This window comes from Monodon monoceros, unplaced genomic scaffold (genome assembly GCF_005190385.1).
Source record: "Monodon monoceros isolate NGI ecotype Baffin Bay Population unplaced genomic scaffold, NGI_Narwhal_1 Super_Scaffold_4, whole genome shotgun sequence".
In the NCBI taxonomy this organism is placed as follows: domain Eukaryota; kingdom Metazoa; phylum Chordata; class Mammalia; order Artiodactyla; family Monodontidae; genus Monodon; species Monodon monoceros.
In genome coordinates, this window is record NW_021703781.1 from 75316995 (window position 1) to 75331717 (window position 14723).

Genomic DNA, 14723 nt, shown 5'->3' on the forward strand with positions numbered 1-14723 from the left:
CTTGGAGCGCATCTGGCCAGTTTAGGGGAGAAAATTACGCGCTGTTCAAAGCCCTCCTTAAATACTCAGGAAGACATCACTACAGATAGAATTCCAACGTTAATTCTGAAATCTCCTGGCTTTTGTCAGATGAAGCCACATTCTTAATCCCAGGCTTAGTTGAGAAATGAGAAGAAAGGATGTTTGCGTGTGGGGAAAAAAAAAAAATCCTCAGCCCTGAGCGAAAAGCAGCAAACACCTTGGAGGAACAGGGAGAATAAACAGAACTCTGCACAAGGCCAAGGCCGAGAAAACTAGGGTCTCAGGAAACCTGGTGTACTCACCGTGGCACCAACAGGGCATGTGGGGGAAACCTATGAGATTTCCCTCGTGTCCTTCCGGAGGAACTCGGGATGCCAAGCCCAGGGGCGTTTCTGCAGAGCCAGGGATCCCTAAACGCGGAAGAGGCCAGAGATACACACCTGCAGACCCAAAAAAGGTTCTGGGACCACCCACAAATCCTGGCTCTCGGCTGGCCAAGGCTAACAAAACTATAAGGGCCATGAGAACATTCCTGTGCTTAAATGCCTTCAGACCCGGCCACATCCACCCTCCAGGCAGAAGGGCCCCCATGGAAGCAGCTGTTTCTCCTTCTCGGGTCCCACCGAGCACCGCTGAGGCCTGAGAGGCACGAGCTGGCTAATCCTGGCGTGCCTTCACCTACCATGCACCACCCTTTCCCATGGAGAGTGAAGCAGAATGGAGACCCTGTTTGAAAACTGCAGGGGGGACTTAAAATAGGCAGAATATAATCATGACCCAAGCTGGACCGGACTAATTGGTCAAAAGCCCCCGACCCCGCACCCCGCACCCCGCGCTGCCCTCAACCTCCAGGAAACAGGGCAGAACCCGAAGCCTGAGACAGGGAGTCTGCAGTGTCCCCACCACCACCCAGGCCCACTGGAGCCTTGGAGCACCAGCAAGAACTTCAGGGATTTATTTCCCAAGCACACACGTGTCTGCAAGCACACACGTGTTCATGAAAGGAAGAGAAGCATGGTAAGGCAGAAGGATAATCTTGTAATTAAAGGAAAGCCTGTTTTTCAGGAAAATCTCCACCTTGCGGGGACCTTACCCTAAAGGAAGCCAAGGTCAGTCGGAGAGCTCCCACATCACCTGCTCCGGGTGCCTTTCAGGTGAGTTAATCACCCAGGCAGGGCTGGTCTCCAGATTTCAGGACACACCCAACTTTGTGCCATTCCCTTTCAATTCTCTGATAGCCTCTTTGAAAAGAAAGCTGTTCCTTTTGTTAGGGAGTATTAATTCAAATTCCTTTCCAAGGCCAACACAAATGCAGGGCCGCAACCCAAAGGAGGTTTACCCAGCAGAATCAAGTTTCTCGCCAGTTTTTACAGGAGTGGTGCAAACAGACTATTCCAATTAGGTGAAATCCTCACCATCTTCCCTGTCTCTTTTCCCAAATTCCCCCATGTTGAACACAGGAACCAACTCCCACTGTAAGATGTGCATAATGAATCCAGCTGGAAAGTGAGAAGCAGCCTGAGTGAGGGAGGGGAGCGCCCCACCCACCTCCAGCCCCTCCCCCCAGTGAGGGGCACATGCTAGGACGGAGGGGGCTCACTTGAGAAGACTCCCACTGAGATCACTCATCCAGACCACAGGCTTGTCGAGTACCTGGCTACTAAACCCAATTTTACCAGAAAAAAAACAAAAACAAAACAAAAAAACCTGAACACTGTGAAAGCTAGCCACACGATCTCAGGGCATGTGTGTGTATGTGTGTGCTCATACACACATATGTGTGTTTGCTGGGTGGGGTGTGGGGGGGAGGTGCACATCAGAGACACCCAGATAGAGGCAAGGGAGGAAATGAGATCAGGAGGACAGAGGGGTCTCATTTGGCGAGCATAGCAAAGCCATCCCCAAATGTACTCAAGTCCCAATCAAAAGCCAAAAGCCTCAATCAATTACAGAGAAACCAGAGCCAGGTGGAACTGACTGCTGGCTCCCTTAGTTGCTGAACTCCACCCCCCCCCCACTGCCTCCCCCCTCCCCCGATGCTGTTTCTTGATTGGTGAAACAGTGACTATCACTTCTACCTCAAAGAGCCCGATCAATAGCACTGTGCCTAGCCCTTGAGGTCCTTCCGGTGTCTGGTCTTTGCCGGGACAGCGAGTCTGTGGTCCAGAGGCAGAATTCTCCCTGTGCACCCAATGGGGCCCCCCATCTCCTGAGCCTGCCTCAGGCTTCAGATCAGGAGCCATGCTGTTCATTAACTCAGAAAGTGTAGTGAATTTAAAACAGGCCTGGTCCAGGAAACTATCTAGAAATCCTTCCTTAGCATTAGATTGTGAGATCCCAACAAAAGACCACTAATCAAAGAAGGAAATTAAAACAAGCCAGACTTCTCACAGTCCCATGTGATCCAGAAGCAACTCTGGGCCTGAGAAAGATACTTGTTTCTGAGAAGCCATCTGAATCCTGGGGAGAACATGCCAGATTCAGGGCAAGCCTGAACCCTCACCTCCCCTCTGCTCTCAGGGCGGCGGGGAGTGCGGCTCCTTCACCAGGGAATCCTGCCCGGTCCTCACTTCCAAGAGCCTGTTCAAATCCCAGCTCTACCACTTGGAGGGCAGGGAGGGCGATGGACAAGTCACCCAAGTGTCCCCTGTGCCTGACACCCCACCCACCTTGTTGTAAAGGTCAAATGCAACACAGGCCAAGCGTCCAGTGAGAGTGACAACGACTCTAAGTAAAGGATCAGTCAAGGGTAGTTACAGTGTTACTTTCACAAAAATAGAAGAACTACTTAAGTGGTCTGCGTGGACTTCTTGAGAATCAAATTTAAGTTTGCAAGGATAGAAAGAGCGCAACACACAGAAATTCCTCCACCAAGGATAAGAGGGGTGCAGGGTGGAAAAGCCCCGTTTCATCCTGGCTCTGCACTTACTGCCCCTGCAACCTCTAGTCACATGGCTCATCAAGCCCCACGCCCGGAGAAGTGCTGCAATGCGAGAAGGACGCAGATTCTGAGGGAGGACGGGGTAGCCCTCGGAACCACCACCGCGCTATTGGTACTACGAGTAAAAGAGCCAGATTGGAAGGCTGCGGCAGAAACCGCGGCCTCAACGCCGCCCCTGGGACGGGATGCCAAGCCGACCAAGTCACAGCGATGGGGCCGTTTACCGCTTGTCGCACCTCTGCCACCATCGAACCTCCCTGTCCACTGGGGAGTGGGTTGTAGAGACAGGGACAACACGACTCAGGTTTAAGATCCCCGGAGCCCGCAGTCGCTGGGGTGGCTCGGGCACGGTCCAGCCAGGTACCTGGTTCTGCTCCGAGCCTCGCCGCGGGTTCGGGACCCACCTCGGTGTCCTGCGTCCTCTCGGGGCTCCTTCCACGTCCCGGCCGGGGGGACTGGGAGTGGCGCGGGCGAGCCCGCGGGTGGGCGGCGGCGAGGGGCGGGACCCCGCACAATGGGCTGCGGGAGGAAGGAGGAAGTGGGCACTGGTGGGGGTAAAGGCCATTTCTATCACCTCTCGACAAATTCCCAGCGGCGGGAAGCAGCTCCCTATTTACAAGTGAAAGGGCAAAGCGCGAGGGGAGGGGCGCTTCCGGCGGAGTCCGGTACAGCGCGGGGGATGGGGTGGGGGGGATAAGTACGCGAGCCTGCAGGGTCCAGCCGGGGGGCAGGGGAAGGAAAAGGCGGGCGGGGCCGCCAGGTAGGCGGCCTTCGGGGGCGGAGCCTCCAGGTGAGCCAGCCTGGAGGGGAGGAGCGGAGCCGCCAGGTTCGCGGGGCCCAGGGGTCAGGGGGACCTCACCTTCGGGCCTGGGGTCCTAGAATCCCGGAACCCCAGACGCCAGGAGACCCGTCCTTATAGCAAGGCCCAGCACCCCGGCTGACGGGGTGCGTTCGGGGTAGTGCAGCCACAGACCACGCCCCCTCAGGTAGAGGGCAGCCAGGTAGGGCGGTTGGCCTTCACCCAGGCCCAACTTTGCCCTCCCCGCAGCAGAAGGTCGTGCAGGAGCCCGGAAGTCGCCCTGCGGTCAGTCTGGGCGGAACGTTGGGGTTCCCGGCGCCCGAGGCCCCCAAACTCGAGCTACAGAAACAGGAGGCGGGGCGGAGACCAGCCTCTTTATGACTCGGGGGAGGCAATTCAATATTTCATCCTTGCATAAAATAGGAATTGCTCTATTTACCTAGCCAGCAGGAGCATCGTGAAGATTAACGACTGTGAAATGTTTTTAAGATCAAAAACATTGAGACTTTACTTATAGGCACTTACATGTGCATACTGATAACTGTACAGCAAAATATACTCTTTATTGATTGCCCTCCTGGAGCGACTTCTAGCGCATAAGCAGAAAGCACTGAGAAAAAAGATTCAGGTACATCTCTGTGTCCTCCTGAGATACTAAGGAATATGGGTAGAAACCGTGGCAGCCACACTGGACCTCCCGCTCCATCCAGGCCTGCAGTGGCAGCTGGAGGAATCAGCCAGCAATGCAGTCCACAGTTGAATGTCTGTAGAAGAGCCGGAAAGAAATTTAAAATATTTGTCACAGCCCCTGGGAAGAAAACGCAGCATTCCCACCCCTCAGCTCAGCAGGCAGGTGCCCCCACGTGTGGGCCACCATCGGGTCTCTGCTGTTCGGAAAGCTCTGCCCAGTGGTCAGTCAAACTCAGCCAGTGCTAGGAGCCCAGGCAGCCCATCTGGCCTGGCAGCTCCAACAGCAAGGCCTCCGTGGTGTCACCAGCACCCTGTCCCTCCCAGCAAAGCAAGCCCACGTGACAGGGCAAGGCTGCTCCACTCCAGTCCCCACAACCATTCTTGGACAGGGTTTTCAGAGCCCCTGAGAGCCCTCCCAGCTTGCTGCGGCTGCAGTCCAGGTGGGCAGGCCCGGAAGCTGCAACACCCTATGGGCTCCCCACCATCCAAAAGGATGTGCAGGCATGACCCCTACCCATTCCCCAGACCCACCTGGGCCTGATCAAGCAGAAACTTTATTTGCACTTCTAGACCCACCCCACTAAAGACATCCATCAGCAAAAGAATAAAGTCCCAGCCAGAGTTCATTCAGCAGGAAGGGTGCACAAACCGTTTCCTGGCCTCCACCCCGTACAGCAAAGGAACTTCACCTGCTGCTCCTCCAACCCCACACATACACACACACCTGGTCGGCTACAATACTATCACTTCCAGGTTGGATTCAGGTCATTTTCACCTAACAAGTGATTCTTTGCTAGCCTCAACAGCTAGGCTTTAGGCTTTTTAAATTGCCATATACCTGGGGCAGGGGCGGGGGGGAACAATCCCATCAGGCCAGAGGAGCTGACCTCTACGATCTCGGTCTACAGTTCCTTCCAAAGAAACTTCCTGGGATTCCATGACTCCATAATGAAGTTTTTGTTTGTCCTGTGCTGGAAACCAGATTTCAGGCATGGCTGGAGCGCAGCAGTGAGTTTACAACCCCTTGGCCAGCCCCAGCGCTGCAGAAGAAGACCCACACATCACCCATGTGACGAATTCCTTAAAAAGGCCCTTCCAAGTTTCTGCCACAACCCGGGCTGGGATGAGACACAGAAACGTTGCCACTACTTCCAACCAAGCTTCAAGCCAGTTAATAGTGTCTTTCAAGTCATAATTAAATATTTATTTTAATGTAAAAAGCAGGTTTCTGAGCACTTTTGAGAGGGAGAAAATCAACAATGTAAAGGAAGGTTTTCTTTGTGTTTTCATCTCACAAGAGGGATGAATTTTAAGAACCACGCCGTTTGTTGAAAAGCACTGCCTTCCCCCCTACCCCAGGACATTTCTGGACTCTCAGTGAACACCAACCAAAGGTGAGGCTGCCCACCAAGTTCAGGAAACAACAGCTATTCGGGATTAACATCCCCTAAACACCATGGGACCTTGGGGAGAATGCAGGCTCTGTTATTACCCAGGATAGAAGTCACAATTCTCCATAAAAGCAAAAGCATCATTTGCTCCAGGAATAAGAAAGAACCCAACCATTTTATCACAATTTTTGTGAATATTAAGCCACCCCTAGGCAACCATCTGTTAAATTTCGTTACAGAAACAGTTAAAGCAGATCATTTCTGAAACATTCACTCAAGGAGGAACTAGGCTAGATACAGATGGAAACATCAACTGGCCCCCGAAGTTCCAGGCAGAAGGGGCATCAGCCCCCAACAATGGGCCAGGGCTACACTGATCCCACTTCCTGGAGAGGCAAAAAAGAAAGTTAACACGAGCGCCTGGCACTTTAGCAATAGAGTTTTGGCTCCACTTTGGAACCTCAGCTCCCCTGTGGAAGCAGGAAGCTTTGTGAATGGAGGAGGAAGATGCAATACAGAGGAGTTTTCAGAAATGGCAGCACCTGTGCAACAAAATACGAAAATCCAACACTCATTTTAGCCGCACTTTCCCTAACACCACAAACAGACTAAAAACTACTTTAATGTGAGGGGAATAATAAAAATAAACACAACTGCTTCCTATGACTTCAGATGCCTCAGTTCCTGGTAAGTGTTGAATGTGATTTCTGAAAATTGCATTTCAGGGGCGGGGGGGAAAGTCTGCTTCGTTTACACTTTCTTAGAAGAACCCTAGTATCTGCATTTAGAATCTTTCCTCCAAAAAGCAGATCACTGAGAAGAAGAAGAGCACAGAGTTCCCCAGCAGTCCAGAAAAGACCACCTTCTAAGAAAAAGTCTGGAAAGGGAGCAGGCCGGTGGCCCCAGTTTCCATGCCAGGCAAAGACAAATGATTGTGACTCTGGTTCCCATCCTGTCTGCAGCTCCTGAAGTTTCTGTGTTCTCCAGCAGTTAGAAGAATGAAGGCGAAACTGCCCCTTGGCTCCCATAGTCAACATTCCACACAAACAATGGCCAGGCTTGCTCCCTATTGTACATTCTGTATTCATTTGTGAATCCCATTTTTTTTTTTTTTTTTTTGCACAATGTGCAAAGCCCTTCTTTTCACTGGTGCGGTCCTGAAGGTCCAAGTGCAGCCATAATTTAGGCTTGAAATACTAATAATGATGATGGCTAAAAGCAAACGACAGATGAAGCCCAAACATTAATTTGTGAAGATCATTAGAGTCACACTGACGGCTTTTGGATACTATCCATTAAATCATGATCAAAAGAAACACTGAACACCTTAAAAATGGTTCTGAAGTTTTTAGCAATTATTAAATGTAATTTTCCAAACCCAGAGATAGGTGTGTTTAAAAAAAAAAAAGAAAAAAATACCCTTTCATAAGTCTTTGATACATATTCCATCAAACACAGACTTGAATAAAAATTAACTTCAAAAGATTGATTGGGGGGGAAGATTTGCATTTTTCCTTCTTTCCCAGGATGCTGTAACTTTAACCGCAGGAGTGTAAATTAGGACATGCTTACCAGCTGTAAGGGAGAAAACTGATACTGCCCAGGCAGTATAGCCTCTGAGAGCAGATCCATTCCAGCATTTTCATGTGCCTACTAAAAGTCTGCAGTAGTGGAAGTCCACACAAGCATTCCTTAGGTAGTGAAATGCAGGAACATTCTTGGGGAATAAAACACCCCGATATTTCAATACATGGTGTTAAGTACAAGAACTTCTATTTGAAGGGTCAAGCAAACTGCACTCCCATTTTTAAATTACTACAGAAATGTGTTCCACCCTCTGTAACTGAACTATCAGCCAGGTGGTGGAAATATTACAGGAGCTGTGCCCTGCTGAAAAGATAAATTTCCTTTCCCAATCACGTACTATATGAATATATATTTGTGGCCTGTATCAGGGACATGAGACACTTGGGCTGCTGCTTTTCACTGATAGAAAGATTAGTAACAGAGGGACCCAGGCTTGTACTCACATGTTATGATGACAGCCCTTCTATATTAAAATGACAGTGGTAAAAAATGACAACTGGGGTGGCCATTCTGCTGTTGCTGTAAACTCTTTAAATTTTTTCCATTTAGGGAAAGTGTTAAGTGCAAAGGGGATAACTTTGCCTTCAAAAATGATTCATGATGGAAGAGAATTGTTGGCAAATGGCGTTCTGGTGCTAGACCTCAGCGGGGCCGCCCTTTTGGTTTTGAGTCTCAAGGATTTCAAACGGTGTGAGTTATCCTGAACTCCCTTTGCTTTGGCATTTTAACAGTTGCCCGCAATAATATCCTTTCCCAATCCAGCGATGTGCTTGCTCCGTACCTATGTTACATACTCATCCTTCATTTACCTTGTCGCTAGCTACTCAGAACACTGAAAAAGTTGCAGGTTGATTTTGCAGCTTTGTTTGTTGTTGTTGTGGCTGTTTGTTTCACTTCGTCTCTCATTAAAACACTTTCAGGGCTTATGAATAGGATTTCTTTCTGGAGTTTTACAAGTCAAGAGTAAAGTTATTGATTATTCCCTGAAAGGGTAACTGATGGCTAGTTAATAATTATATGAATAGCAAGTTTTCCTGTTTCGTCTTGTGTACACGACCAGATTAACAATGCCAGGGAAAGCAAACTCGACTCCACAGGAACAGGTGTGCCCTGAGTCTTAAAAGGCCAAAATATCTCACAAAGTATGTCACCGGTGTATTTTTACAATGCTAGTAGTGTTTGTTTTTAAGTAGCCAAACTTTTTTACTTTTTTAACTTTAAAGAGACACACTTTGCAAATATTTCTTCACCCAGTCAATGACTAACTGCCAGGCGTAAGTTGCAATTCAAGCCTGGCAAACAAATACATTTTAGGCACAAAGAGATTTTTTTGCTGCTGTTGTTATTGTTTAAATCACAGTTAAGAAAAGGCAATTTGCCCTGCCCCTCCCCCAGGAGAACACCCAGTTCAGGATGTTCAAAGATCCCAAGTGAAATCCTAAATAACAGGGCTCTGAGCTCCAATCTGCAGAGCTACGCAGAGCATCCTCCACCTATAGCTTTATTAATGTACAGTCAGGAAGGAGGGAGAAAACATACCCCTTCGCTTTATCTTCCCAAACAGGAAAAAGAATTAAACCAAAAGGCACCATGTCAGGTCCAAAACAAGCTCCAAACCCAAGATTTGTAAATTCCCTCTAATAACTGCTTTCTACAGGGACAAACTGGGGTCCCCTACTCCTCGGGCACAGAAAACCAATCAGTGTCATAAATTCCCTTTGCCTTCAACCCTCACTCCCTTGAACAGGGGACAGAGTGGGGGGAGGGGGCGACCCAACATCAACACTTAACACTAAATCCCTCAATGCTCTACAGAAATATGCTGGCTTCTTTCCTTTGTTTGGTCCTGTTATACTTGATCAAGTGTGAACGATTAAACTGGTTTCATTAAAGGCAAGTGCATTCACAGCTAGCATCCAACTTCAATGGCAACTGGAAGCATATTTTGCAAGGAGGAGGGCCTGCTTTTTTGCTTGAAATCTACCATCTCATTAACTTTTTTGGGGGGGGGCAGTAGAAAGGGCACTAGGGGTTTTTACCAGAGAGTGTCGGAGCAGCCCAGAGATCTGATGCTATAGACAAAAGGATATTTAGTGTTTCAACTCTGGGATACAGTCCCTCTTACTTAAAAAAGAGAAAAGAAATCCTGTTTCAATATTATATTAAAGCTGCTCTGAAAGTCTTTAACTAGCATTTTGAATATTGACTTATAATTGCTCTAAGAAGTATGCTTTGAAATCAAATGATTATGAAAACAAGATGCTTTAAAGCCCCATTACTTCAAAATGTAGAAAATTTATTTTAAAAAATCAAAACAGTGGAATTCTCCTAAGCACATGAAAACTAAAGTTCTACTTTGAGAACCCCAGAGGCAGAACAGCAGTCTCAGGTACTGGACACGGGGTAAATTTTAAACTGCCTTTGAGCCCAAGCACCTAGCTAGCAGAGAAGAGTGTCTTCTCTGAAATAGTAGTACCAGAGTTTGATATACTTCGCCAAAGTCGGGAGGCAGAATCACTTAGTAAACTAACCAAAATAAACGTCCCCTCCAAATTATCCATGTCAGATAAAAATATACCAGTCTCTACAATATCCAACAGAATTGCAAATAAGGCACTTAGCATTTTAAATTCCCAATGCATATTTATAGAATAGAATTCTCTTGTCTACCCTTCAAGCCACTCACGTCTGACTCTCTAAGAACTTAACCCGATCTCCAGTCTTTAAAAAAGAAAAAAGGGGGAAAAATCCAGAAAGATCTGTTTACCCCGGATAGGGCAAGTGAGCCCGGCATGACGACGCAGGCCACTGCCAGCAGACTCCACCGCAAGGACGCAGACCAAGCGGGAATTTCTACGAAAAATTCCTCCTTTCCCTTGTAAAATACTAAACCCGGGTGCCCTTGGAGCCAACTGCCGCTTGGGCCGCCTCCGGAAAAAGTATTTGAGGGCTGGGCGCACCACACACACTCGCGCGCACACGCAGACTCAGTGTCCGTGACCATCCGCGGCGGCGGAAAGCGAGCCACCGAAGGGAGTATGTGCGCGTGTGTGTCTCGCCGTGGCCGGCGGTGACCGCGCAGAGCTCCCCGGCCCGCGGCCTCCCGGCACCTGGGCGCTGCGTGGGCTGCGGACGACCGGCCACGCCGCGGACCTCCGGCTGGTGAAAGACACTGCGCGCCCCGGCGCCCGCGCGCCTCTGCCCAACTTGCCCCGGGTCGTTGGGAAGAGCGCGAGGTAGAGAAAGAAAGGCGCTTCCCCTCGGCCGCGCGGGTCCGTCCGGCGCCGCGGAGGACAAGGAGGAAGAGGCGATCGCGGCCGCCCGGCTGCCTCTGCGCCGCGCCGAGTCCCCGCCGCCCGGGTCGCGCCCTCGCCAGACCCTCCTGCGAAACTTTTTCTTTTTGGTTCGCCCCACCCGAAAAGTGCGGCCAGGGCGGGGGAGGCGGGCGGAACGGGTTCGCGGCGGCGGCGGCGGCGGCGCGTGAGGAGGAAGTGGTGCCGGCGGGAGCGCGGCCGGGCAGAGGAAATGCCCAACCAGCTCGGCCCCCGCCCGCGCCCGCCGCCCGGCTCGCCCCAGGCCCCCGCCCCGCTGCGACTTTGGCGGGCCGAGCCCGCCGCGGCAGTGGTGGCGGCGGCGGCAGATGTGGCCCGGCTGCCCGGAGGAGCCAACAATGCGGGGCCGGCAAAACAAAAGGGTTCCACTTCGCCTCCTTTCCCGTCTTTCACTTGCGCTCCCAGGGCGCCGCGCGGGATCCCCTGCCAGCAGGGGCCGCTCCCCTGGGGACCCGGAGCCGCGCGCGCCCCGGTTTCCCAGCGGACCCCCCGCTCCCCTCCCCCGCCCCGCAGGCGCAAGGCCCCGCGCGCTCGGACTCTCGGTTCCGGGGGATCCGGCCGTATTGTCCCCGCGGCACGCCGCGCGCTCGGCCTGGGTCGCGGGCGGCCCCCGCGCGCGCACCCACCGGCCTCCGGGAACAGGAGCCGGGGGCGCCTAGGAAACCGTCGCCGAGACGCCGCCGCCGCCGCCGCCGCTGCCCTCCGGACGCCGCCGTGCTCGGGGTTTCTTTTTTTTTTTTTTTTTTTTTTTTTCCTGATGGGAAGGAAGGTGACCGCCTACTTCGCCCATCCTCACTCAACTCTCATCACACAACACAAAATCCTGCCGCGCTAACGGCGGCCAGCGGGCACGATCGGCGGCGGGGCGGCAGGCCAGGGACCCCAGGCCGCGCCCACTCCCGAAGCGCCGAGCGGGGACACCCGGCCGGACCGACCAAAGATTCCCGGATGCCGGCTGGTGTCCTCGCCCTCCTTCCCCTCCCCCCCTGGCGCAGTGAGGCGCGCCGGCCCCCCGCCCGCGCCCGCACGGTGAGCGGGGGCGGCCGGCGTCCCAGCCCCCCCCCGGCCCCCCCTTACCCCTCCCCGCCGCCGCGTCCACCGGCGAAGGCGCCCCCACCCGTCAGCCCCCGCCCCCCCCCCCCCCCCACCAGCGGGCGCGGCCCCGCCCCTCCCACCCCACCCCTTCGTCGGCTGGCGCCTGTCGCCCCCCCTCAGCGCGCGCATCTCCCCAGCTCCCCCTCGCTCCTCCGGCCGCTGCCAGTTCCCCTGGGCCGCTCCCGGGCCACCTTAACAATGAACACCCCACACACTGCCACCCACACACACAAACACTAATCCGCCCCCTCCCCCTCCCCTCCCCTCCCCCTCCCCCCTCAAACCCTCCCCTCCCTCCCCTCCTCTCCCTCCCCTCCCCTCCGTCCCCTCCCCTCCTCTCCCTCCTCCTCCCCCCTCTCCTCCCCTCCCCCCTCCCCTCCCTCCTCTCCCTCCCCTCCCCTCCTCCCCTCCCCTCCTCTCCCTCCCCTCCCCCTCCTCTCCCCTCCTCCTCTCCCTCCCCCCCCCCCATCCCCCCCTCCTCTCCTCCCCTCCCCTCCTCCTCTCCCTCCCCTCCCTCCTCTCCCTCCCTCCCCGCCCCTCCCTCTCCCTCCCTCCCCCTCCCTCCTCTCCCTCCCTCTCCCTTCCCCCTCCCCCTCCCCTCCCCTCCCCTCCTCCTCCCCTCGCCCCTCCCCCCTCCCCTCCCTCCCCTCCCTCCCCTCCCCTCCCTCCTCTCCCTCCCCTCCTCTCCCTCCTCCCTCCCTCCCCCTCCCCCTCCCTCCCCCTCTCCCCTCCCCTCCCCCCTCCTCCCCCTCTCCTCCCCCCATCCTCCCCTCCCCCTCCCTCCCATCCTCACCATCCCCTCGCCCTCTCCCGCCCTCGCCTCCTCCCCTCCCTCCCTCTGCCCTCCCCTCCTCCCCTCTTCCCTTTCCTCCGCTCCCGCACTCCCCTCCTCCCCTACTCGCTCTCCCACTCCTCCCCCCTCCTCTCCCTCCCTCCCTCCCCTCCCTGCCCCTCCCCGTCCCTCCCTCCCTCCCTCCCTCCTCTCTCCCCTCTCTGCCCTCCCTCCCCTCTCTCCTCCCTTCCCCTCCTCCCCTCCCTCCCCTGTCTCCTCCCTTCCCCTCCTCCCCTCCCGTCCCGTCCCCTCCCCTTATCTCCGCTCCCCACCCTACCTCCCCTTCCCTTCCTCCTCCTCCCACTGCCGCCGAGCCTCTTCCTACTTCCCCACCCACCCCACCCCCTTCCTCCGCCCACCCGGCTCCCGACCATCTCCAGCCTGGTTCCGGCCCCGCGCCCGGCCGCAGGGAGGGGGCTGCGCTGGGGGTTCCCGACCCGCACACGCCCCGCGCCGCGCTCACCCCCAAGAGGATGCTAATTCCAACTTGGATCGGGGGAGGGAGCGTCCTGGAAGCCGAGCGCCTCCCGGCTATTTGCTCTTCTTTATTTGTTTTCTCCTCCGGGGAAGGAGGAGGAAAACGGAGAGAAAAGGAAAGGGAAAGAAGCGGCGCGGCCGCGTCTCCCGGTGGCCGCCGGCTGCGCAGGAGCGAGGCGGGAGGCGAGGTGAGGGTCGCCGCTCGCTCACTCCTCGCTCCTTTTTTTTTTTTTTTTGGGCAAAGGCGGGGTCTCTCTTTACAAACCAATGACACAACCCCACATGGGCCGGCCTCGCCCCCTACAGATACTCTTCACTACAAATCGCCTCTCTCGGGGGATTAGTGGCTCCGCGAAAGTGCACACAGGCGCGGCGGGCGAGCGAGTGGGCCGGGCGCGGCGGGCACTCCCCGGCCTGGCCCCGCCTGGGAGGCCCTAGCGAAGCGCTGGGGCCTCGCGGGCAGGGCTGGGGGTCCAGCTGTAGCGGCTCCGAATCCGGCCCTCCCTTCGCCCTCCTTCCTCCTCCGCCCCTTCCACGTGGGGCCCCGGGCGGCCGGCCACGTGGGGGGACGCGAGTCCGCGCGGGCCTCGGCACGGCGCCCCGGGGTGGCCCTGGCTCAGTGGGGCCCCCGCCAGGCCCGCGGCGCCGACCTGCCCCCTTCCTGGCCCCGCGGCTCCAACTTCCTCCCGGGCCCCTACGCCGGCCGCTTCTGTCTTCTCAGGCCCGTGGGGTCAGGCGCGGGCCGACCACAGGGGGCACTTGCGCTCCCCAAATCCGGATCCGGGAGACAGTGCCCGCGCCTGGCCCGAGGGGCGGAGATGGCCGTGGGTGCGCGCGGAGGGAGCCCTATGTGCTGGAACTTGCAGCGGTAGTGTTCCCTACCAGAAGCAAAACATCTTTTACACATTAAAAAAAAAAAAATGTTCCTTCCTCTTGCCTGAATCTCGTCGGGGCTATTTTTAAAGCCTTGCCTTGGGTGGGAGCTCCGGGCCTCGCGGGACGGAGGCGATCTGCGGCCGGGGGGCCCCCAGAGTCGGGGATCCCCAGAGTCGGGGACCTGGACTTGCGCACAGCTCCGACGCCCCAAGGTTAGTGTCTGGACACCAAACCTGGAATCCAGGCGGAGCGCCGGCCGCAGCTAGACTAACTTCCATGCCCGTGACCCGCGGCGTTGGAACTCGGTCTGCAGAAGGGAGCCAGCGGCTGCGGGCTGGGAGGGCTCTTCTCCCTGCTCCCCAGAAGCCCCCAAACTCTCACCTCACATCCCTGAGATCGGCCGCGCGTCCTCCGAGGGCCCCTGTGTGGGCTGAACCGAGCCCTTAGTCTCGATCTGCTTAAAAACCATATTGAGATGTTACGAACTGGACTGAGGTGTTGAGCAGGAAAGGCGTGGGGAGGGGTGTGAGGTCCGGCCTTTGCAGGCCGCAGGGACTGCCATTCCCAGAGCCGAATCGCTGGGTTTGGCCTCCCACGTACCCGGAGTGCACCACACCCTGTGAATCAGAGGAAACAGGCTGGAGCCTGGGGGCCAGAGAAAGGACCACCAAATCTCTGAACC

At 55.3% G+C, this 14723-nt stretch overlaps 1 protein-coding gene across 5 annotated transcripts in view; it reads right to left on the bottom strand.

The window, feature by feature from the left end:
- CTBP2 (C-terminal binding protein 2) overlaps positions 1–14459 on the bottom strand; it is a 165106-nt gene extending 150647 nt beyond the window's left edge. The window contains exons 1-2 of one of the 5 annotated variants that reach the window (XM_029245602.1): positions 11388–11458; positions 3822–5491 (exon numbers count right to left, since the gene is read on the bottom strand). The gene's annotated coding sequence lies outside the window, so the exon portion shown is untranslated. Of the gene's footprint in view, positions 1–3326; positions 3345–3366; positions 3526–3821; positions 5492–11387; positions 11479–14422 lie in introns of those variants that run through there. The other 4 variants (XM_029245601.1, XM_029245604.1, XM_029245603.1 and 1 more) reach the window with 4 other exon arrangements.
- Positions 14460–14723: the final 264 nt, after the last annotated feature.